The sequence below is a fragment of the Pogoniulus pusillus genome, chromosome 6 (genome assembly GCF_015220805.1).
Source record: "Pogoniulus pusillus isolate bPogPus1 chromosome 6, bPogPus1.pri, whole genome shotgun sequence".
In the NCBI taxonomy this organism is placed as follows: domain Eukaryota; kingdom Metazoa; phylum Chordata; class Aves; order Piciformes; family Lybiidae; genus Pogoniulus; species Pogoniulus pusillus.
Genome location: NC_087269.1, coordinates 27,494,179 through 27,518,128, shown reverse-complemented (window position 1 = coordinate 27,518,128; position 23,950 = coordinate 27,494,179). Strand labels below are relative to the sequence as shown.

At 43.8% G+C, this 23,950-nt stretch overlaps 1 long non-coding RNA gene across 1 annotated transcript in view; it reads left to right on the top strand.

Moving 5' to 3' along the window:
* Window positions 1-2,204: 2,204 nt before the first annotated feature.
* The window catches only part of LOC135176512 (uncharacterized), a 53,461-nt gene continuing 31,715 nt past the window's right edge, over window positions 2,205-23,950 (top strand). The window contains exon 1 of the long non-coding RNA XR_010302686.1: window positions 2,205-2,288. This is a non-coding gene — a long non-coding RNA (uncharacterized LOC135176512). The remainder of the gene's footprint in view (window positions 2,289-23,950) is intronic.

Sequence of the window (23,950 nt, the reverse complement as noted above, 5' to 3'; positions counted from 1 at the left end):
GGTCTTTCAAAGTCCCTTCTAGCCCCTGACATTCTGTGATTTTATGAAGTAAAAAAGACAAAAAGTGGATAATTACAACTTCTAAGAAAGTATTTTTGGTTCACTGATCTAACATAGACAATTAGTTTTTTTCCCCAGTGATGATATGCTATGTCATGCAGCTTGGGGAGTTAATTGAGTTGTAAGAACATGTGCTTTGGGGGATGAAATGTTCATTCTTCTCTTCTTTACTCCTGTGGCAACCCTATCTGTGCACTTCAGCACAGGAATATCTGCTATGTCCCAAAGTGAACACGAGCTCTGGTGAGGTGGGAGCTGCAATAGGGTTGTAGGGTGGAGCTTAGCAGATCCAAAACCTGGTGGTGCAGGATTATAGAGATCTTAGGGTTCATTAACCAGATGAAAGACACATCAGTAATGTGAGGAAGAGGTTTGGTCATTTCACTGGTGCTTTGGAGGAGGAATGCAGTGCAGGCACAGGGCAGAGACATTCACTGCACTTTTGTCAGAGCAAGCAACTCCCAGGATGTGCTTTGACAATGTTGGTGGACAAAATCCCAGTGTGTGGGGTTTGGAAGGGACCTCTGGGGATTACCTAGCCTAATCTCTCTGCCAAAGCAGATTTTCCTAGATAAGGTTGAAGAGGAATGTGTCCAGGCTGGTTTGGAATCTCTGCAGAGGTGATTCCAAGACTTCTCTGGGCAGCCAGGTCCAGTGCTGCAACACCCTCAAATTAAACTAAATTTTCCTTACGGTTAAGTGGAGTCTTCTGTGTTCTAGTTTGTAGCCATTGCCCTTTGTCTTATCACTGGCCACCACTGATAAGAGCCCAGCCCCATCCTCATGACCCTTTAGATAAGCATTGAGAAGATCCTGTCTTAGTCTGTTCTTCTCCAGGTTAAGGAGCTCCAAACCTCTCGTTTTAGCCTAGTCAGAGAGATGCTGCAGGCCCCTAATCATCCCTGTGGCCTTCTGTTAGCCTTTCTCCAGTTTCCTGTCCCTCTCGGATATAATACTCCAGTTGTGGCCTCACCAGGGTAGAGCATAGAGTGAGGAGGACCTCTCTTAACCTCAGTGTTTGGTGTGGAACAGTCTGGATTTACAGCAGTGATTGGGAACCCCACAGCATTGCATTGTGTGTCAGCCACCACTTGGCGAGCTGGAAGCTGGTTCTCAACAGTTGTCTTTGACTTTCCTGGAAGTAAAATTTTTATCAGGCTATAAATGAGATAACAGAGGAGAACATGCTCCTAGTTTGTATCTAATTACTGACATGTCATTACTGAGGCTAAAGGCATGAAATGTTGATAGGAAAAATATACACATAAAAGCTGTTGGGCTAAAGGGCAGTAGCTATTTTTGGATGAGCAGCTTTGCCTTTTAACAGGGAAGGACAAAACCCCACATTTATTGTTAATGATAGCATAAATGCAGACTAATTCAATTTCAGAGGGAGATTTTGGCTTTAAACGTGATTAATTGTATCGGCTGATGGGGCACTTGATAGCAGAACCAACAGGCACAGAGCACAGAGTGAAGGCTTGAAGGCATTCAGCAGCAGTGGGGCCGGTGAGGACTCTCTGCTAGGAGAGGCTAAGGTTCCAGCCAGTTCTGCCCGGTCCCTGCAGCTTTGGGACAGGCAAAGCCAGTTCCAGCTGATTCTGGCTGGTTCCTACCCCTTCACTGTGGATACAGCCAGTTCCAGCTGCTTCCGACCAGTTCCTGCAGCTCTGGGGCAAGCAAGACAGTTCCAGCTGATTCTGGCTGCTTCCTGCAGCCCCTGGGCAGGTACAGCCAGTTCCAGCTGGTTCCTGCAGCTTTGGAGTGGGCAGAGGTGGTTCCAGCCCATTCTGAACAGCTGCTGTGGCTCTGGGGCAGGCATAGCCAGTTCCAGCCAGTTCCTGAAGCTTTGGAATGGGCAGAGATGGTTCCAGCCAGTTCTGGTCAGCTGCTGTGGCTCTGGGGCAGGCACAGCCAGTTCCAGCCAGTTCCTGAAGCTTTGGAATGGGCAGAGATGGTTCCAGCCAGTTCTGGTCAGCTGCTGTGGCTCTGGGGCAGGTGAAGCCAGTTCCAGTGGATTCTGGCTGGTTCCTGCAGCCTCTGATGAGGCACAGCCGGTTCCAGCTGGTTCCTGCAGCCTCTGATGAGGCACGGCCGGTTCCAGCTGGTTGCTGCAGCCTCTGATGAGGCACGGCCGGTTCCAGCTGGTTGCTGCAGCCTCTGGGCAGACACAGCCCAGGTCCTCAACTATGAGGGTGGCTCCTCAGAGACACTTCGAGGAAAGGAAGGTAGGGGGCAAATGCTGGAAATGTGAGGAGTGAGGGACAGTTCTGTCAGCACAGAGGTCTGGGAGAGGAGAGGGAACTCCAGGTGCCAGGGCCGTGGTGGGGCAAGGAAAGGTGTAGGGAAGAGGGAACAACAGAAAGAGACTTGTCCTGGTTTTGGTGGGAATGGAGTCAGATTTCTGCCTCAGCAGCTGGTACAGTGCTGTCTTTTGGATTTACTGTGAGAACAGTGTTGGTAATACACTGATGTTTGACCTATTGCTAAGGGCTGTCCCTCCCAGTTCAAGGATTGCTCAGTTTTCGGTGCCCTGCTGGTGAGGAGGTGCACAAGGAGCATGGGCAGGAGAGTAGGCCCACACTAGCCAAAGGGATGTCCCTTACAATAGCTTGTCAGGCCTAGTATATAAACTTGGGAGATGTTGGTCAGGGAATGCCAGCTGCGGCTGGGCATCAGCCAGCAGGTGATGTGCTATTGTATTGTGCACCACTGGTCTGTTCTGGGGCTTCTCTCTCTCTTTTCATCTTCATTAGTTAAATTATTAAGCTGCTCTTATCTCAACATGTGAGTTTTATTTTTGATTCCTGTTTCTCCTCCCCATCCCACTGGTGGGGAGGAGTGAGTGATGTTTAGTTGCTGACTAGGGTTAAACCATGACAAGCTGTTCTGGCCTGACTAGCCCCATTCCCCATTCCTTGTGCTGCTTGGTGGGAAGAGGAGTCAGGAAGGAAGGAGTGAAGCTGAAGCAAGGGGGAATGGGGATTGTGTGTTAATTTTTGTCTGTGTTTCTCACCACCTAAGTCTGTTTCAATTGGTGCTAAAATTAATTAATTAGTTAATTTTCACCAAGTTAAGTCAGGTTTGCCCATGATGGTGATTAGCAGCTGATCTCTCTGTCTTCATCTCCACCTGCAACCTTTTCCTTGTTATTTTATCTCTGTTCTGTTGAGCAGGGGGAGTGAGAGAGTGACAAGGTGGGTGTCTGGCAGCTGTGTGTGGTCAATCCACTATGTAGACAAGCTTAGAAGAAGAGGAAACACTTTGCATGTGTTTTCATCCAGGCTGTTTCTTCTTCAGCAAAAGGAAGTTTGTGGCTGTTTGAAGGGAGAATTAACTTCAAAGGCTTTGGACCTTGAGCTCTGCATCTACAGGAAAAACTAAATCCTGACTGATGAAATGTGAAGTGACCACAGATATGTTCCTACTCATGCTGCTGCTAGTGATGACTTTTCTTTATAGTAGCCATTGAGTCACAGCTGCTGGTCTCTTCTGTCCCAGATTGGCAGCAGACTGTCTCTGCTGCCAAAATAAGACCTGCATCTTGTTCTTGATTGCAGGGCCTGGAAGCTTTAGCCTCCCAAACTATTCTCACTGTCCTCTTTCTCCTCTGACACATCTGGCAGGGCTGACAAATCAGCCCTTGAATTCAGAGGTGCTCTGGAGCCCTCAAAGCCTTTTAATTCTCTTTCCATCCCTATACTTGCACCTTCTCAGACTCCCAGAGGAGTTTCCATGGAACATCCCTTCAAAAAGCTTGCTAAAAACTGACAAGACACACTGCCGGTCCTGTTAGCTCTGTCTGACAGTTTTCTGTCCTACTATGTGTTTTTTTGCCACTCTTTTGTGTTGCACACTGAGGAATACTTCCAGTTTTAGCTACAGTATGGGCATAGGCCCTGTTGTATCATTTGGCTTCTGGTGTTTTGCATCTGTGTTGCAGCTGGTGTTTGTGTGAGCCGTTTAAAGTGTCACTGGGAAGGTACATCTGGGGATTTTTTGGTATTTTTTCAGTTTTCAAAAGAATCATAAAGTATTTTAATGGGAAAATGAATTAAAGTTCTCGAAAAGGTCTGCTTCTTGAGCTAATAATCTTAAAGGCTGTTTATGTAAGAACAATTCCAGTGAAACAGTGAAAATGCTTTCAACTCTCCGTCCCATATTAGCAACCTAAGCACAGCAGTCTGTGTCAGTTAAGTTGCTGTTAATGTTATTGAATGAGTAAAATGGGGTATCTGTGACATGCTATAAGGTAGTGTGACAAAATCAAAGTGTGTAAGGGGTTCTACTTTATTGGAGTTGTATGACCTGCTCAACACACATCAGATTTGCTTGGCTGTATTGTAAAAGTGCAATGGTAGGTGATGCCAAAAGCATCATTTATTAAACTTCAAAAGCACAGGGCTTAGGACAGTAATCGTGAAAAATAAAAGCAGATGGCTTTGGACAGTAATCAGATATCCTCTAGAAGCTGCCCTTATAATCTGGAAAATGCTAGGCTCACTTTCCAGAACTTCCTTTAGAACTTCTTGTGTGCCTGAGCTTCATTTGGTTGTTCAATCCAGGAATCTATCAAGTTACCTAACTGTATCTGTGGCCATTGGCTTTGGAAAAAAGGGTAGCACAGTAGCTGCTATGTTTTGTTTTGCTTTGCTCGAGAGGCAAGTGTTTTGCAGGGGAATTTGAAAAAGGCAAAGGTTATCCTTGCATTGAAAATTTTATGTCTTCAAAATACACTCTGAATGCTTCTTGTCATGGCTGGAGAATGCAGGTAGTGAGGAAAGAGGCACATTTTGTTGGAACACTATTTCTGTATTACTTTTCACCTTCAGCATTGTGTACAAGATCGTTTCTGGGATAGGAGGTACTGGGGTCTAGTCTCCAGGGAGAAAGTTTGGTAGAAGAGAGGGGAAAGGTGTTTGGCTGCTCTGAGCTGTAAACTGTTTCCCCAAAACAAATGAACATAAGCTGAGTGATGCTTTAAAAAGCCAAAATCTTCTGTTTGGGCAATGTGGATGTGCACTGATTGTATCTCCTTCTCTAGATTTCTAAGTGCTAAAAGCAGGAAAGACTCATTCCTGTTATCCTCTTTTCATATCAGTTATATCCATTGTCAAGACATCATCTATTTTTGATGATAGCAGACCAGATGGCCTTAGCCCTAATGGTCTTAGCCCCTGGTGTTCAAAATCCAGTGAAGAAAGGAGGCTGAAAAACAATTAGGCATGGCTTTACTTATACCCATAAGCTGATTTTTCAAGTTTGCTGTTTCTAGATCAGAGTTCGTGATCTCTCTTCCCAAGCTCTTTCCATAATAGCCTTGTCTGCAATGTTTTATGTTACCATCACTGTCTTCACAGTTAAGGCAAATGATCAAATAATTTTCATCTCCAGTGTTTCCTTATTTTGTCACAACTGGGTCTTGTGATGTTAAAAACGTGGATGTGCATTGATTGTGTCTCCTCTAGATTTCTAAGTGCTAAAAGCAGCAAGGACTCACTCCTGTTTTCCTCTTTTCATATTGCTTTTCCTGTTATTGAAGTTGCTTCTATAGCAAAAGGCAATGAAATGCTAAGACTTTGTGCCACACCTGGAGGTGTTAAAAAAAGGAGTAAATGTGGCACTCTGGCATATGGTCTAGTGGTCATGGAGTTGTTGGGCAGAAGGTTGGACCTGATGATCTTAGAGGTCTTTTCAAACCTTATTGGTTCTATGATTTACCATTCTATGGTTATAGAGCAAGATGACATTATGCTGTCCACTTTCCTTCTTGTTTGTGGATTTCTTAGAGTCAAATATCTGATGAGACTCTAAATCACTCTCAGGTGTGAGCTTTCTGAGCATGGTGGGTCAGTTTCGGAGGAAAAAGCTCGACAATTCAGCAAAGGCACACAGAGCAGTGTCTCAGTGCCTCACTTCTGGAGTGAGGGAAGAGAATACAGACAAGTCATCAGCCCTTAGAGCATGATAAAAATGATTGTCATTGCAGTATACTCTGAAATCAACAACATAGTTTCATGTGCTATTGATTCTGTAGGTTACTTTCTATTTGGTTGTGTTGAGAATGTTTTTGTTCCCAAGGGCACGTTCACATAGGTAACTCACGGTGAAGAGTCTGTCTGCATTATGTCTTGAAAAGGGTAGGATTTATGCTTTCATAATAATGTATGAGAAGGGTTAGTTGATTTGTGGAAACACAAGCTGAGCAAAATCATAGTGTGTAGGTGTGCTTTGTGCACAAAAAGCTCCCTCAGATGACTGAAGCAGCAGCTGGGGGAGCTTCAGGGGCATTTGGTCCTACCTGCTCTTAGAAATCCATTCATTGGCAAACACAAATATTTCCTGGTAATCTTTCATTCAGTTGAGCTATTGAGCATGGGACTTCTGAGCTGCCTGCTACTCCTCTGATTGTTGCAATTCTGCCTATTAATACTAAGATGAAAAATAGCTACTAAGCTGTTAGCAGCATGAGATCTTGGATTCCCCCCAGGGAGCAGGCTGAACCCACCTCTGAGAACAGACCACTCTTTTCTGCTGCAGTTTCACTTGTGCTCTTTCAAAATGTGTTTGCTCTTGCCCAGATGTGTGTGCTTGCAAAATATTGTGCAGGCAAAGTCAAAGACATCTGGGAGGAGAAATGGAGGTAAATATTTTAATTCCATCAATGCCCAGGGTTAGGGATGCTTCTTGAAAGTGCAGGATTATAACATGGTAGAGGTTTAAGCCATCAGTAGGTATAGCTGAAAGGGGCCTAAAAGAAGGCTGCAGAGGAACTGTCTACAACTACCTGAAGGGAGGCTGTAGCCAGGTGGGGGTTGGTCTTTTCTGCCAGGTAACCGGCACCAGAACAAGGGGTGACAGTCTCAAGTTGTACAAGGGGAGATATAGACTGGATGTTAAGAGGAAGTTCTTCCCAGAGGGAGTGATTTACCATTGGAATGGACTGCTCAATGAGGTGGTGGAGTTTCTGTCCCTAGAGGTGTTCAAGAAGAGCCTGAATAAGGCACTTAGTGCCATGGTCTAGTTGATTTGACAGAGCTGGGTGCTAGGTTGGACTGGATGATCTTGGAGGTCTCTTCCAACCTGACTGATTCTATGATTCTATGTTTACAAAGGCCTGTAGTGATAGGACAAGGAGCAATGGTTTGAAACTAGAGCAGATTTAAGCTGGATATTAGGAACTGGTTCTTTGCCATCAAGGTGGTGAAACAATGGAACAGGTTCTCTAGGGATGTAGTTGAGGCTCCATCCCTGGAGCCATTCAAAGTCAGGCAGGACGAGACTGAGCAACCTGATCTAGTGGAAGATGTCCCTGCTGAGTGTAGGAGGGTTGGACTAGATGACCTTTGGAAGTCCCTTCCAAGGCAAGCCATTCTATGATAGTCATCAAACTAATATGTTCCTATATGCTGTTTTAAAATTCATTTATTTACAACCAAGCTTTTTAAAGGGAAAAGACATCCTTTATTCCTTGATTTTTAGCATGGTAATCAGCTTTTTGTCTTCAATACATGATCAATGGTAGATAATGCTGTTCAAAATGATGTAGAGACCAAATGACTCTGTGCACAATTCAGTTTATAACATGCATGCAGTTTGTAGAGGCTTTTCTTAAGCCCACTTCAGTTTGGGTGTTTTTTTTCGTTTGTTTTGTTTTGTTTTGTTTTGTTTTCCAGTCAGTCCCTAGGAAATAAAGAACTGAAAGTATTTAAAGCTAGGTGCAGGAATTTATTATTCATTACCCTTGTTAATGTCCATATATGCCTGAATTGCAAATTAGGTGGTTTGACCAGACTTTTTCAGTGGCAGTTATATTGCTTGGTTGTTATTTTCCTCTTCCCTGGTAAAAATTAGATGTTTTTCTATAATGAAGGTGACCCTCTAACAGATTAATCAAAGTTTGTAGCATTATACCCTTTAGAAAGTCTCACTAATCTTTGATATTAAGGCATCATTGATGTGAGTGGAGGGAAGGCATACTACTCTTTTTACTTTTTTTTTCTTTTCACTCCACACAGGTATCTGTGGCTAAGTTAAAAATAAGAAGGGTCTTTGTAATGTAAATACCTATAAATGCAAGGATTTTTATAGTTGAGTTTTTTCCTGCTTCAAAGCCTGGATCTTGAAGTACAGAAAAATGCAGAATTTGCAGAATCTACATACTTTTGCCTGTTACTTTCTGATGTCATTGAAATATGAAGACTACTTGATGTACAACTAGCAAGATCACTACTCTGCTGTTCTCACAGTCTGTGCACTGTTTTCCTGCACTGAAGAAAACAGATTTCTACAAGTTATATCAGTTGTCAAGACATCATCTGCTTTTGATGATAGCAGACCAGATGGCCTTAGCCCTAATGGTCTTAGCCCCTGATGTTCAAAATCCAGTGAAGGAGGATGAAGAACAATTAGGCATGGCTTTACTTATACCCATAAACTGATTCTTCAAGTTTGCTATTTCTAGATCAGAGTTCATGATCTCTCTTCCCAAGCTCTTTCCACAGTAGCCTTGTCTGCAATGTTTTATGTTCCCATCACTGTCTTCACAGTCAAGGCAAATGATCAAATCATCTTCATCTCCAGTGTTTCCTTCCTTTGTCACATCTGGATCCTGTGATGTTAAAAATGTTAGATTTGATTAGTTAGCAGAGAGTTAGCCTAGAGTGATCCCAGTCAAGAAACTGGGTGTGACAGTGCTGTTTGGAATGTCTAGAGTTCAGCTGCTTGGGCACAGTCTGTACAGTGACAGCTGGTGAAAGTGGGCCTTTTAGTTTATCAGTATAGGATGCACTGTGTACCCCAAATTGTCACATCATGCTGAGCAAAGTTTCTCAATCTACTCTGCCTCTCTTCATCCAGATTTCTGAACTGGGATCCAAACATTTCCTGTCCCAGCTATCCCATCTCTATTTTAATATGTTTGTAACACAGCCAAGCTGCCCTCTAACCAGAGCGCTGATATAAAGCTTTCACTGAACAGCACTAACATTCATCCACCCTTTTTTCCTCATCTCCTTGGCTACTTATGAGTTATATTTCTGGCCATGTCCAGTTCACAGACTAACCGGGGAGAAAATGACCGCAAGTTATGCACAACTCAATAATGCATTACTGTTCCAGTAAGGACTATTCCAAGAGGCATACAAAAATTAAACAGTCCTAAGGCTCTCGTGAACCTCATTATGGGGAAGCAAAAGTTGCTTTTTCTCCATAACTGCAGCCCTCTCTCAAATGACCACTCAATAGAGGAATACCTGGACATAAAAATACCATCAAAAAGCAGCAATGGCAATTTACATTGGACTTGGTGATAATTAGTGGCTGTTAGAGAGTCTCCTCCTCACAAAATGTGTTTCTTCTCCTATCCACACTTCTCATGCCTTTTCATTCCTTGCCAAATTATTTATTTATGTACCACTAGTGAAAAGCTGTGCTCTCCTGAGTGCTCTTTGCAGTCCCCTAGAAAGCAGAATGACACTACAGAATGGAATAACATGTTTGACAGTATCTCTGTCCTGGTTTTGCCTTCCAAAAACTTCATACCCTGTGAGGATGGAGTTGTGCTAAGATGTCTAAGGAGATGCTCTGAGCTTGTTTGATAAATGGCAGATTGCTAATGACTGCCTTTGGGTTCTCACCCCTCCATGTAACCTTCTAGAAACCATCAATAAAGTCAGGAGGCACAGCTTGGCCAGTAATAAGATATAGATCAGTGTTGAAGAGATGTAATTGGAGTGACCCACCACGTTCACTGACAACATTTGGGGGAAAATAGCTATTCCAAATCTCTTTCTGCCACTATTTTAGAGATGCATGGCATCAAAATTGAGGAAAGTCTAGCTGCTCCCACTCATTTAACTCCTGTAATAGTATGTTTGGACATGTGCAAGCAAGTTAACAGAAGCTTTCACTGTCTTTGCTTGGAAAATCATCATGTCACTCTGCAATGAAAGCTGTGACTCAGGTTAACCTGCCAGGAAGATAATCTCAAAGTGGATCTTGGTGCTGAGCGCTGCAGTTTGAGCAGCGCCAGATCACTGGTATAGGTAAAAGTGCTCGTATATACCTGAGACATATGTCAGACACTCTGAGTCAGAAGAAATGATACAGTTATCCCTAGTTTAAAATCTTTCTATCATTTAGCCATTCAGGTATTCCATCTAAGAAGCTGTGTGAAAGCTTATGGAGGAGAAGAGCGTGTCTGAGAATGGCACAATAACAGCTGAGGTGTGAGAAGCTGTTGCTCAGCTACTGAAAAAGAGATCTGCTATGCTGTGAAGCTTTGAGGAAAGATCTTGCCAGGCTCTGTAATCCTTTGACTGTTGCTAGGGTGCCTTGCACTTTTTCTGGTGGCCAGGCCAAATCCATGGGTATGTATTTCTGCTCACAGCTTTTTATTTCATGAAGTTGATAAGTTGATTTTGCAACATTTAAAATGTTTTCAGAGATTAGGAATTTGCATTTTGCACTTGCAAGGAGGAAGTGAAATTGATCTGTCAGGGATTCATATATGAAGGAAGATTTTTTTTTTTTTTTAATTTCTTCTGTTAAATTACTTCTCTCTTCTCCCACTTCTGCAGAAATTGCAGACTTAATTTGCACCAGAGGTCTGCAGAGAAACAAAAGTGAACTGGAGAGAGCAAATCCATATATTTTCCAACTTGCTGAGGCTAAAGCCTCCTCACAGGATTGCTCTGCCTTCCTTTGTTGGAGGTCTACCTCCCTAAGTTGTGTTGCCTCTTGGAAGTTCTCTGTGTTCCAGTGGCACCCATATTGGTTTGTTTCAGTGTGTTTTGAGCTCACTTCAAAACTGGAACAATTTTAGCTAGGGAAGAGAAGATATTCTAGAATCTAGTTTTATTGATCCTGTGTTTTCAGATGTCTACCTGCTTGTGATCTGAAAAAGTTTCATAGAATGGCTTAGAATGGAAAAGACCTTGAAGATTGTCTGGTTCCAATCCCCCTGCCATATGCAGGGACACCTTCTGCTAGATCAGCTTGAGTGCATCCAGACAGAATACAGTCACAACCTTCCTGGGTAACCTATTCTAGTGTCTCACCACCCTCACTGTAAAGAATTTCTTCCTAAACGTCAGTCTAAATCTGCTCTCCTCAAGATTCAATCCATTTCCCTCCATCCTATCACTACAAGCCCTTGTGAAAAGTCCCTCTTCGGCTTTCTTTCAGCCTTCCTCATGCACTGGAAGGCCACTATAAGGTCTGCCCAGAGCCTTCTTTTTTCCAGGCAGAACAGCCCCAACTCTCTTAACCTATCTCCATAGGAGAGGTTCTCTTGCCCTGTGATCAGTGGCCTCCTATGGACAATCACCAGCAGCTACATGTCCCTCTTATGCTGGGGACGCCAGAACTGGACATAGTGCTCCAGGTGGGGTCTCACAAGAGCAGAGCAGAGGGGCAAAATCCCCTCCTTGTCCTGCTGCTCTCACAGCAGGTGCTTCTGGTGCAACCCAGCACACAGCTGCCCTCTGGGCTGCCAGTGACCACTGCCAGCTCATAGTGAGGTTTTTGTCATCTTCCGCTCCCAAGTCCTTCTCCAGACTGCTTTTCCATTCCTCTCCCAGCCTGTATTTGTGCTTGTGATTGTCTTGATCCAGATGCAGGACCTGACCTGAACTTGATGAGGCTGGCTTGGGCCCACCTCTCCAGCCTCTGTGGATGAATCCCTTCCCTCCAGTATGTCAAATGGGCCACACAGCTTGGTGTCATCTGCAAACTTGCTGAAGGTGCCCCCATCCCAATGTCCATGTCTCTGACAAGGATATGGATGGCACCAGTTAATCAAAACTCTGTATTTCATTTCCCTGTTTCTTTCCCTACTCATAGTGGCTGTACAGCAGGCTAAATGTGAATATTTTTGCAGCAGCTTTGAAGCAAGCAGAGTAGCTGTTTCTATATTCAACTCTCTTGGGTAAATATGGCTCCTGATGACTTTCTTAATCACAATTTTGGGAAGAACTGGAATAAAAGATGCAGTTTTCTGCACTTTCAGATGGAAACCCATTTTTAGAACGATACTCAAATGTTTTCTAACCACTGGATTTATACATTCAGATATATTTAAAGTTTTATTTGTGTCAAGGCAAAGCTCTTTAATATAAGGAAAGTACCTTAATTGGCACAAGTAATTGAGGCAGAGTATGCTAAAGAAAATACAAACCCTGATTAAATTCTGTGTTTGCTCTTTCCATTATGAACTGAAAAAAAACAACTAACTTTTTGGACAACACTTTAAGATTCTTGAATTTTTGAGTACCAGTTAATAAATGAATGTAGCTTTGACAGTGAATATATGCAGAGATGTGCCTTTGCTAATGTTTTATTTAAATATATATATTCAAAATGCCAAAGCAACGTGGATTTATAGGTAATTATCAAGTTCATTCATCAATTAACAATGGAAAAATAGGTATATTTGTTCTGGTATATGTTAGCCATCCTTAGACTTTGCAAAAGCTTTCCAGCCGAACATATTTCACTGGAATGTGCCTGAGTTCATTCGTCAGCTGTCTTCAATTAGAAATTTTACATGCTGGTTTCTCAGGGAAATAGCAGAAGAGGTGACAGCAGTGCTTATCTTTTTGCCCCTGTGTATTGCAACATGGTTAAATTTCTAACTGGAAGAGCTGCCTCTCTCTTTCTGTGTATTTGAATTTGAACCCTGTGTATTTCTGAGCCCCTTTTGGAGCTTGTGAGCAGTCTAGAGCATAGGTCTTGTGAGGAGCAGCTGAGGGACCTTGAGTACTGTGTCCAGTTCTGGACCCCTCAATTCAAGAGAGATGTTGAGGTGCTGGAGCATGTCCATAGAAGGGTGACAAAGCTGGTGAAAGGCCTGGAACACAAACCCTATGAGGAGAGGCTGAGGGAGATGAGGTTATTTAGCCTGGAGAAGAGGAGGCTCAGGGGTGACCTCATTGCAGTCTACAACTACCTGAAGGGACATTGTAGCCAGGTAGGGGGTGGTCTCTTCTCCCAGGCAACCAGCAATAGAAGAAGGGGACACAGTCTCAAGTTGTGCTGGGGGAAGTATAGGCTGGATATTAGGAAGAAGTTCTTCACAGAGAGAGTGATTTCCCATTGGAATGGGCTGCCCAGGGAGGTGGTGGAGGCACCGTCCCTGGAGGTCTTCAAGAAAAGACTGGATGATGCATTTAGTGCCATGGTCTAGTTGACTGGATAGGGCTGGGGGATAGGTTGGACTGGATGATCTTGGAAGTCTCTTCCAACCTGGTTGATTCTATGATTCTATGACCTACCTATGATTGTTCTAGTGTAAACAATCCTCAGGGCAAACCTTCTCACTCTCTACAACTCTCTGAAAGGAAGCTGCAGTGATGAGCTTGCTGTTTTATGCCAAGAAGCAAGTGATAGGACAAGATGAAATGCCCTCAAGTTGCGCCAGTTGGTTTATGTTGAACATCACTGAAAAGGTTGTTAAACCTTGGACCAGGCTGCCTAGGGCAGTGGTGAAGTTCTCAGCACTGGAGGTATTTCAAAGCCAAGTAGATGTGGTGCTGAGGAGCATAGTTTAGTGCTGACCTGGCAGTACTGGATTAGTGGTTGGACTTGGAAATTTTGAAGGTCTCTTCCAAGAAAAAAAAATATTTGATCCTATGGTTCTGATAACTGATGGACTGATTTTTCCCATTTATGGCCTTCTGCATTTCCATAATAAGATCCCATATATGGAATATTTTTCAAGTTTTGTCCCTAAAGCTACCTCTCCTTGGACATCATGCACTTTCCTAAGCCTGGAGTATCTCAGTAGCCTTTCCTGCTGTAAGAAGGACCCTGATATACCTTTCATTTTACACTAAGTTGATGATTTCAGGAGTCATTTGGCATCACCAATCCTTGCCATTTGACCCACAAATACCCCAGTTTTGTATCCTTTGAGCAGGAGTATCCCTCAGCACTAGCTTATTTTCAAGGTCAGTTCTCAATCTGGCAGTCTTATTGTGCTAGTTTGAAGCAAGCTGGAGTGTTTTGGTAACAGAACTAGATAACAGGCAGTGAAATGAAAAACAATTGATGTCAACTTCTCTCACAGTCTCGCTGAGAACTCTGGGAAGAAGAAAGACTTTTTTTCCATTTTGTCTTTCACTCTTGCTTTTGCCTTGGACCTGGTCACATCTCATTAACCCTGCTCCTACTAACCTTGCTCCCTAACCTCTTGGCTGCACCTCTTTTCTTCCTGAGAACTGGGGTAAGGTTGAGAGGGCCGGGGGGAGGTGTTGGGGTGGTTTGAGAGCCCCTCCTGGGGACTCAGGTTTCTGGGAGGGGAGTTGTGCTTTTTGTATTGTTTATCCATTGTATATTTCTGTATATAATTGTATATAACTGTATATATTGTAAATAGCTGCTTGTAAATTCTGCTAGCTGTAAATAAATTGCTTCATCTATATTCCCAGAGGCCGTCTGAGTTAGCTGGGGCAAATTCAAAAGTGTGGGGGGGCGGGGTAACCCCCAAACCATCACATTTTTTAATTGGCTTTCCCAACGTGGGGCTAGATATTTTGGAGTGAGTGGAAATTAGCTCTGGGAATTAAGATGAAGCTAATCAAGCAGCTATTGTATTTGGTTGGTGCATTGCTCTGGTCTGGTTTTGTTTTCTTGGTATTTAGTTGGTTAAAAGGTCAAATTGTTGCTTATTTCATTGATCTGGCTTATAATAAGGCTAAAGTTAAGCTTTCAAACATGTTCTGGAGCTGGGGTGATTTTATTCTTGGTTATGCTGGTTTTAATATCTCTGAGAATATTACCAAGGACATTACAGGAGCTCTGGTCAATAATGTGACAATCAATGGAAATTCTGCTTTAAATATGGCTCTAATGAGAGTTATTCAGCCTAAGACAGGAATTCCAACTGTTTGCATAGGTACATGCTCGTGTAAAACTGTTTTTCTTCTCACAATTTTTAATATTTGCCTCATGATTTTAATATTCATATTAATTTTGGCATTATTGGTGAAAAATTCAAAACCAGCTTCTGTAAGAGCTAGGAAAAATTCTGTGTCTCAGAAGCAGTCTCTTTCACAGCAAAACAAGGGAACACAGTTATCGGCTTCCCCCTTGCCAGCCTCTGCCCCTCCTTCTCCAAGTGCTGGGAACACAGCCAGTGTTCCTGCCACTAACATAAACACTGATAACAAAAACAAAAACAATGGGCAGAGTTCGGTAAGAGCCTCAGGAGGACAGGCAGGTACCCAAAATCAGAATGTTCCTAGCAAAAATGAAAACACATCGGGGTTGGCAGGCATCCCAGGAGGACAGGCAAATAATCCCACTAATGTTAATAATACTACTAGTGCTGGTAACGCTAGCCCAGTCAGTCCAAATCCTAATGACACCAGCTCAGCCAATTCAAACCCCCAGCCAGCAGACCAGAACCAAAATCCTCCTGTTAAAAGCAAGGCAGATTTGAACTCACAAGCTCCAGGTCAGACCCCTAAGGATTCAAACCCTCCAAGTCAGACTCCTAAAAATTCAAATCCTCCAGCAGACACATCCAAGTCTGTTGCTGCTCAGGCCCTTCTGGCACCTGCTAAGGCAAAAGCTAAGACAAAGAGTGGTTCGCAGGAGGATGTAAGAGATGGGACCTCTGGTGATCAGCAGCAAGAAGAGGAAGAGGAGGCAGTTAGTCTGCGAGACCTTGTAGATGTGCTGAGACAACAATACTCAAGTGAGAGGAGTGCTGCGAGGTTAGCTGCTAAGAGAGAGGATGGTTCCCATGAGTTTAGGAATGCTATGAGGAAGATTGTGTTAGGCCCGGCACCACCAGAACAACAGGAGGAAGAGGAGGAAGATGACATCCAAGGCTCCAAGGATCCACTCAGAGAGGTCAGGGAAGTTAGGAAGGAATACACAAGGGAATCAGGTGAGCCAATCTTAAGCTGGCTAGTGAGATGCCGTGGCATTGGTGCTAATGCTCTGCAGGTAGGAGACAAGTCTGCCAAGCAGCTGGGACCACTCACTAAAGAGAGTGGAGTGGACAAACACCTAGCAAGTCCTCTTGGTAGGGTTAGCTTGTGGACACGCCTTTTGTTGGCTGTGGCTATGAGATATCCTTCCCGAGATGATTTGCCATGGGCTGCCAAGAAGTGGAACACCATTGAGCAGGGAATTAAGCTTCTGAAGGAGTTTGCTGTGAAGGAAGTGCTTTATGGAGATCATGGTACTCATGAGCCTGACGATATTCCTTTGGGAACAGGTCTCATGAAGAAGCTGATTAAGCTTGCTCCTTCATCCTATGCTAACATCTTGGCCAGTAAGTTCCTAGCAAGGAGTGATAATGGAAGATCTTTCACTGTTGGTGAATTCACTGACCAGCTCAGGCAGATTGAGGACAGCTTGTCACATTCTGGCCTAGTCTCTGCCATACAAACTATGACCACAGAGATTAAAGATACCATGAAAGAACTGAAGGAGGATCTCAAAAACATTACCAATCTGGTAAAGGATACCGTTCCTGCATCATCTGAATGGGTGCATGTTTCTGCAGTCAGGAACAGACGCCCACCTCCTGCAAGGCAATTCCAGCCCAGGAGGAGACAAATTCCACCCAGACAGCAGCAATCACGTGCGTCACTGTGGATACTTCTGCGTGACACATACGGGGAGAACATGAACAAATGGGATGGTAAACCTACTTCAGCTCTTTCAAAGAGAGTCAAGGATCTGCAGAGTGGCAGAAACAGAGGCAATAATGCCAGGAAAGTAGCTGTCACTTCTTCAGCTCCTGAGAGCAACTGCAATTGTTCCAACAGTTGCAATTCCTCTCGCAACAACACCAATCACTGTGTACACCCTACATGCCATGTTCAGCATTAGGGGTGCCCTGCCTCCAGCCAGGAGGAGGAAAGGGATAGTGGAGAGAACCGAATCTATTGGAATGTATTCATTAGGTGGCCTGGCAGTTCAAGAGTTCGGAAATACAGGGCTTTAGTTGACACAGGTGCTCAGTGTACTCTATTGCCATCAAATTGCAAAGGGACAGAGTCCATTTCTATCTTTGGAATCACTGGTGGATCTCAAGAGTTAACTAAGGTACAGGCTGAGATCAGTTTAACTGGTAAAGAGTGGAAGACACATACTATTGTAACTGGTCCTGATGCGCCTTGCATTTTGGGAATTGACTTTTTGAGACAAGGTTGTTTCAAAGATCCTAAGGGTCATAAATGGGCTTTTGGAATAGCATCTGTAGAGATTGAGGATGATAAATTGAAGTTGTCTGTTAGGCCTGAACTTTCTGATGAATCTGCAGTTGTGGGACATCATGACATAGAGGACCTGGAAGTGCCAATTGCAACTCAAACTGTTCATCATAGGCAGTACAGAACTAACCGTGACTCTTTGTTGCCCATTCATCAGCTGATTCGTCAATTGGAGAGTCAGGCTGTCATCGAGAAAGCTCATTCACCTTTCAACAGTCCCATCTGGCCTGTGCGCAAACCTACGGGCGACTGGAGACTGACAGTTGACTTTCGTGCCCTCAACGAGGTGACGCCACCCATGAGTGCAGCTGTGCCGGACATGCTGGAACTCCAGTACGAGCTGGAATCGAAGGAGGCTAAATGGTATGCAACCATAGACATTGCTAATGCTTTCTTCTCTATTCCCATAGCAAAGGAGTGCAGGCCTCAGTTTGCATTCACCTGGAGAGGAATCCAGTACCAGTTCAACCGTTTGCCTCAGGGGTGGAAACCCAGCTCAACCATCTGTCACTCAGTCATCCACAATGCACTGGAGAAAGGTAAAGCTCCAGAGCACATCCAGTACATCGACGACATCATTGTGTGGGGCCAAACTGCTGAGGAAGTCTTCGAGAAAGGTAACAAAATCATTGACATTCTGCTGCAAGCAGGTTTTGCCATTAAGAGAGACAAGGTCAAAGGACCTGCCAGAGAAATTCAGTTTCTGGGAGTGCGATGGCAGGATGGTCGCCGTTACATTCCTCAGGATGTGATTAACAAAGTCTCTACCATGGCAGTTCCCACCAGTAAGAAGGACACACTTTCTTTTCTTGGTGTGGTGGGATTTTGGAGACTACACATTCCTGGTTTCAGTCAGATTGTCAAACCTCTGCATGATGTGACTCGTAAGAGAAACAATTTCGAGTGGGGACCTGAACAACAAGCAGCCTTTGATCAAATCAAACGAGAAGTAGTCCATGCAGTGGGCTTGGGACCTGTGAGATCTGGTCCAGACATTAAAAACATTCTGTACACGGCTGCCAGTGACAATGGTCCAACTTGGAGTCTTTGGCAGAGAGCTCCAAATGAGACACGTGGTCGTCCACTTGGTTTCTGGGGACGTTGTTACAGAGGTTCAGAGACAAATTACACAGCAACTGAGAAAGAGATTCTAGCAGCCTATGAGGGAGTGAAAGCAGCTTCTGAAGTGATTGGAACTGAGTCACAATTGCTTTTAGCTCCTAGACTGCCAGTTCTTAACTGGATGTTCAAGGGCAAAGGTTCATCACCTCATCATGCCACAGATGCAACCTGGTCTAAATGGATGGCTTTGATAACCCAACGAGCACGAATGGGTAATCTTGACCGACCTGGTCTGGTGGAGGTGATCACCAACTGGCCGGAAGGCACAGACTGTTCCAAACCTCCGGAGGAGAAAATAACTCGTGCTGATGAAGCTCCTCCCTATGGTGATCTCTCTGATCAGGAAAAGAACTATGCTTTGTTCACAGATGGTTCCTGTCGTCTTGTTGGGAACAAGCGAATATGGAAGTCAGCGGTTTGGAGTCCAACCAGAAGAGTTACCGAAACGAAAGATGGCGAAGGAGAATCCAGTCAGTTCGCTGAGGTAAAAGCTGTTCAACTTGCTCTTGATGTGGCTGAACGTGAGAATTGGCCTATCCTTTACCTCTACACCGACTCGTGGATGGTAGCCAATGCTCTATGGGGTTGGCTAAAGGACTGGAAGAAGAATGGTTGGCAGAGGAAAGGAAAGCCTATTTGGTGTGCTGATCTATGGCAGGACATTGATGCACGGCTGGAGAAAATTCCAGTGAAGGTGCGGCACGTAGATGCACACATGCCTAAGAGTAGAGCTACTGAGGAACATCAACATAACCAGCAGGCAGACCAAGCTGCTAAGATTGCTCAAGTTGATACCAACTCTGATCTTGACATTGACCTTGATTGGAAACACCGAGGTGAGCTGTTCTTAGCTCGGTGGGCCCATGATTCATCTGGACATCAAGGCAGAGATGGAACATACCGATGGGCTCGTGATAGGTCAATTGACTTGTCCATGGACGCTATCACCCAAGTCATCTATGACTGTGACATTTGTGCTGCTATTAAGCAGGCTAAGCGAATCAAGCCCTTATGGTATGGTGAGAGATGGTCAAAGTACAAGTATGGTGAAGCCTGGCAGATTGACTACATCACTTTACCTAGATCTCGTTCTGGCAAGCAGTATGTGCTAACGATGGTAGAAGCCAGCACTGGATGGTTGGAAACCTATCCAGTTCCACATGCTACTGCACGTAACACCATTGTTGGTTTGGAGAGACAGATCTTGTGGAGACATGGAACTCCAGAGAGAATTGAGTCAGACAATGGTACTCATTTCAAGAACAATCTTGTGAAAAACTGGGCCAAAGAGCATGGTATTGAATGGATCTATCATATACCCTACTATGCACCAGCTTCAGGGAAGATTGAACGCTACAATGGTTTGCTGAAAACCACCCTAAAAGCCATGGGGGGTGGAACTCTAAAAAACTGGGACAAACATTTAGCACAAGCTACTTGGTTGGTAAATAGTAGAGGTTCAGTAAACAGAGCAGGACCTGCACAATCAGATTTGGTCCAAACAGTAGACGGTGATAAAGTTCCTGTTGTACGTGAGAAGAATCTGTTAGGGAAAACTGTTTGGGTATTTTCTCCTTCGGGTGAAGGGAAACCTGTCCGAGGGGTGGTTTCTGCTGAAGGTCCTGGTCATACATACTGGGTAATGCAGGAGAATGGTGAAATCCAGTGTATTCCACAGAGAAATTTAACCTTAGCTGAGAGAATTTAAATTCAAGTTGTTAGGAGTTTTCTGTTCTAGATAACATCGGCGCCCAACACTGAGAGAATCTACGATAGCATCTACAGTATGTGAGCACGAACCCAACATCACCTGGGAGTCCCTGTTCTGAGCTTTTGAATCACCTACATCTGATTGAAGTGTGAACTGAACTTGTATATATATTGTTTTAGTGTAAATATTGGTTTAGATTAGATTGGATAATTCTCAGCGATACTCTGAGCGAAGTAGACAGGGGTGGATTGTGCTAGTTTGAAGCAAGCTGGAGTGTTTTGGTAACAGAACTAGATAACAGGCAGTGAAATGAAAAACAATTGATGTCAACTTCTCTCACAGTCTCGCTGAGAACTCTGGGAAGAAGAAAGACTTTTTTTCCATTTTGTCTTTCACTCTTGCTTTTGCCTTGGACCTGGTCACATCTCATTAACCCTGCTCCTACTAACCTTGCTCCCTAACCTCTTGGCTGCACCTCTTTTCTTCCTGAGAACTGGGGTAAGGTTGAGAGGGCCGGGGGGAGGTGTTGGGGTGGTTTGAGAGCCCCTCCTGGGGACTCAGGTTTCTGGGAGGGGAGTTGTGCTTTTTGTATTGTTTATCCATTGTATATTTCTGTATATAATTGTATATAACTGTATATATTGTAAATAGCTGCTTGTAAATTCTGCTAGCTGTAAATAAATTGCTTCATCTATATTCCCAGAGGCCGTCTGAGTTAGCTGGGGCAAATTCAAAAGTGTGGGGGGGCGGGGTAACCCCCAAACCATCACACTTATTTTGGTGTGGTGACTAGAGAATAAACCAGAAGTCATGCTCAGAGTTACTGCAGAGCAAAAATCTTTGCACAGTAAAGGATAATTCACCATCTTGATCAGCTTCCCCACAAAGACTTCTCAAAGGTTCTCAAATTATAAAATAAACAACATGGAAATAAAATAATTTCCAGTGAAGAAGTTGAAATGCAGGAGGAAACAAACTAAAGATTTCTGATTTCCAGTCACTTATGTTAGCAACTAGAATAAATTGCCCTCTAAGACACCGAGGTGCATATTGGCTGATAAGCTCTAAGAGATTTGTATCGCTTGGGCAGCATCAAGCAGTCATTGATGCTTAAGTTGGCTTTCTGACTGTTGTGCTATGTCAGCGTGGAACAAAGAATCCCAGATAAAGGGCCTGCTGGCCTCCACTATTTGTGGAGTTAATCACTCAAGATAAAGTGCTGCAAATTAGGTATAACTAATTTAATCTGCTTAATGTGGGGAAAATGATAAGATGATGGCAACTATGTCAGTCTCGTTTTCCTTGAGGTGATGCTTCTTAGTTAAGAGGCACACAACGTTCCTTGGAGAAACTAACTCCGAGGGTAGTGGAACACTGAAACAGGTTGCCCAGAAAGGTGACTGGGGCCTCATCCCTGGAGATACTCAAGGTGAAGCTCAACAGGGCTCTGAGCAACCTGATTGATTTGAGGATGCCTCTGCTTGCTGCAGGAGGGTTTGGACTAGAAGACCTTTGGAGGCCGCTTCCAACCCAGACAATTCTTTTTGTAATGAACTGTTGCAGCTCCAAATAAATGCAAGATACTCCACCAGCTTTACAGTAAGGTCTCAGTCATTCTGAGTTCTCTTTCCTCCAGCAGCATATACCTAGGGATCACCTTAAAAAAAACATAATTTTGGTGCTTAGCATTACAAACCCATGGGTCATGCTGAAGTGTGTGTCATCTTTAGGCACATGGCACACACAAAAAACAAACAAACACACACACACCCACACACCCCAAACTAACTGTGGTGTGTGTTCATGTCACGAAATCACAGAATGGTAAAGATGGAAGAGACTTCTGCAGATTGAGTCCAATCCATGTGCCAAAGCAGACTCACCTAGAGAAGGTCACATGGCAACACATCCGGGCAGGCTATTCTACTGCTCCATCACTTTCAAATTAAGCACCTCCTCATGTTTAGATGGAATTTCTTATGTTCAAGTTTGTGCCAGTTAGCCCTTGTCCTGTCACTGGGCCCCACTGAAAAAAAAAAACTGCTCCCATCCTTCTGACACCCACCCTTTAAGTCTTGATCAGCATTGATGAGATCCCCCTTCAGCCTTCTCTTTTTCAGACTGAAAACCCCCAATTAGCTCTGTTTCCTCATCAGAGAGCTGTTCCAGTCCCCTCAGCATCTTTGCAGCCCTGTTCAGTATGTTTTACTGCCAGCGCAGGCTAGAGACATGATTAAGAAGTCAACACTGTGCTGATTAGGCTGGAAGGCATGAAACAGTCCCTCAGTCTATGCTCAGGGATAACATGGAGGCTTTTCTGAAGGAATTCTAACTGAAGACTCATCTGACTGCCTTAGAAACGTAAACCTGTTTGAAAGCAGTGATCTCCTCTACAGCAAGGCTGAATGTTGCCCCGCAGGAATGTGTTTTGATGCTTGCAGAGTGAGAGCAGCCTTTTTGCTTTATGACATACCAGTTAATTAAAAGTGCTGTGGTGTTACTTCCACTGATGCTTTTCTAGAGACTCTCTGCCATTTTTGAAGCTTAACTTAAAAGTAAGTTGATCTATTTCTTGTGATTAGATTTCCACTGAAGGGGAATATATGCAAAACTGCTGAAAGTGGTGTATTTGCTCACGGTTTGTCTGGCTTTTGTAAAAGGCTAGGAACAGATGATTGTCTTATCAATTTTGATTAAGTTTCATTGCCATCTCTCTGAGGGAAAATATGCTAGGAGGTACTAGACATGGCATAGTTGTAGAGTCATAGAATCATTAAAGTTAGGAGAGACCTCCAAGGTCATTGAGTCCAAGCATTAACACATCCCCAGTCAGCACTAAACCATGTCCCTTGGCAGCACATCTACATATCTTTTGAACACTTCCAGTGATACTGATTCCAACACTTCTCTGGGCAGCCTGTTTCAGTGCTTAGCCTTCAGTAAGATTTTTTTTTTCCCAGTATCCAATCTAAACCTCCTCTGGCACAACCTGAGGGCATTTCCTCACATTTCATTGCTTGTTACTTGAGAGACCAACTCCAATATGGCTCTAATCTCCTTTCAGGGAGTAGTAGAGAGCCAGAAGGACTCCCCTAAACCTTCTTTTCTCCAAGGTGAAAACCCACAGATCCCTCAGCCATTCCTTATTGGATTTGTATTCTAGATCCTTTACAGGTTTTACTGTCCTTTTCTGGACATCTCAATGTCCTTCTTGGAGTGAGGAGACCAAACCTGAACATATAATGAAGCATTTAATGTATATATTTTACTTTACATTGTTTCAGGGTAGGGCTTCTCTCCATCACTGAGTTTGCAGGATGGTGGCACTCAGAGAGTCTCTGGCTTGGGCTGTGTGCAGGATGTGAAGCCTGGTTCTGAAATATACATTACAGAGAAGAGTAAGATTAGAGGTTGTTTCCAGCTGATGGCTTTACTTAGGGACATGAGACTTGTTGCCAGGGACTTGTGGACATTGAATCTACCCAGGGTGTAATATATTTGGGTTTGTATAGTGAGAAATATCCTCTGAAGTCTTTATGAATTAGCAGCATTGCTATATTGTATCATAACTCCTAATGATGTAAATTCTGATCTAGCTGGGTGTTGAAACAAGATATGTTTAGTTCAAGGGAGGATTTTTGCTTCTTGTGCAGAAGTATCTTAGCATGGGAACATTTATTCCTTTTTGCTTAATTTTCTGTTCTCACAGTATCACAGTATCACAGTATTATTAGGTTTGGAAGAAACTTCACAGATCATCAAGTCCAACCCTTTACTACAGAGCTCAAGGCTAGACCATGGCACCAAGTGCCACATCCAATCTTGC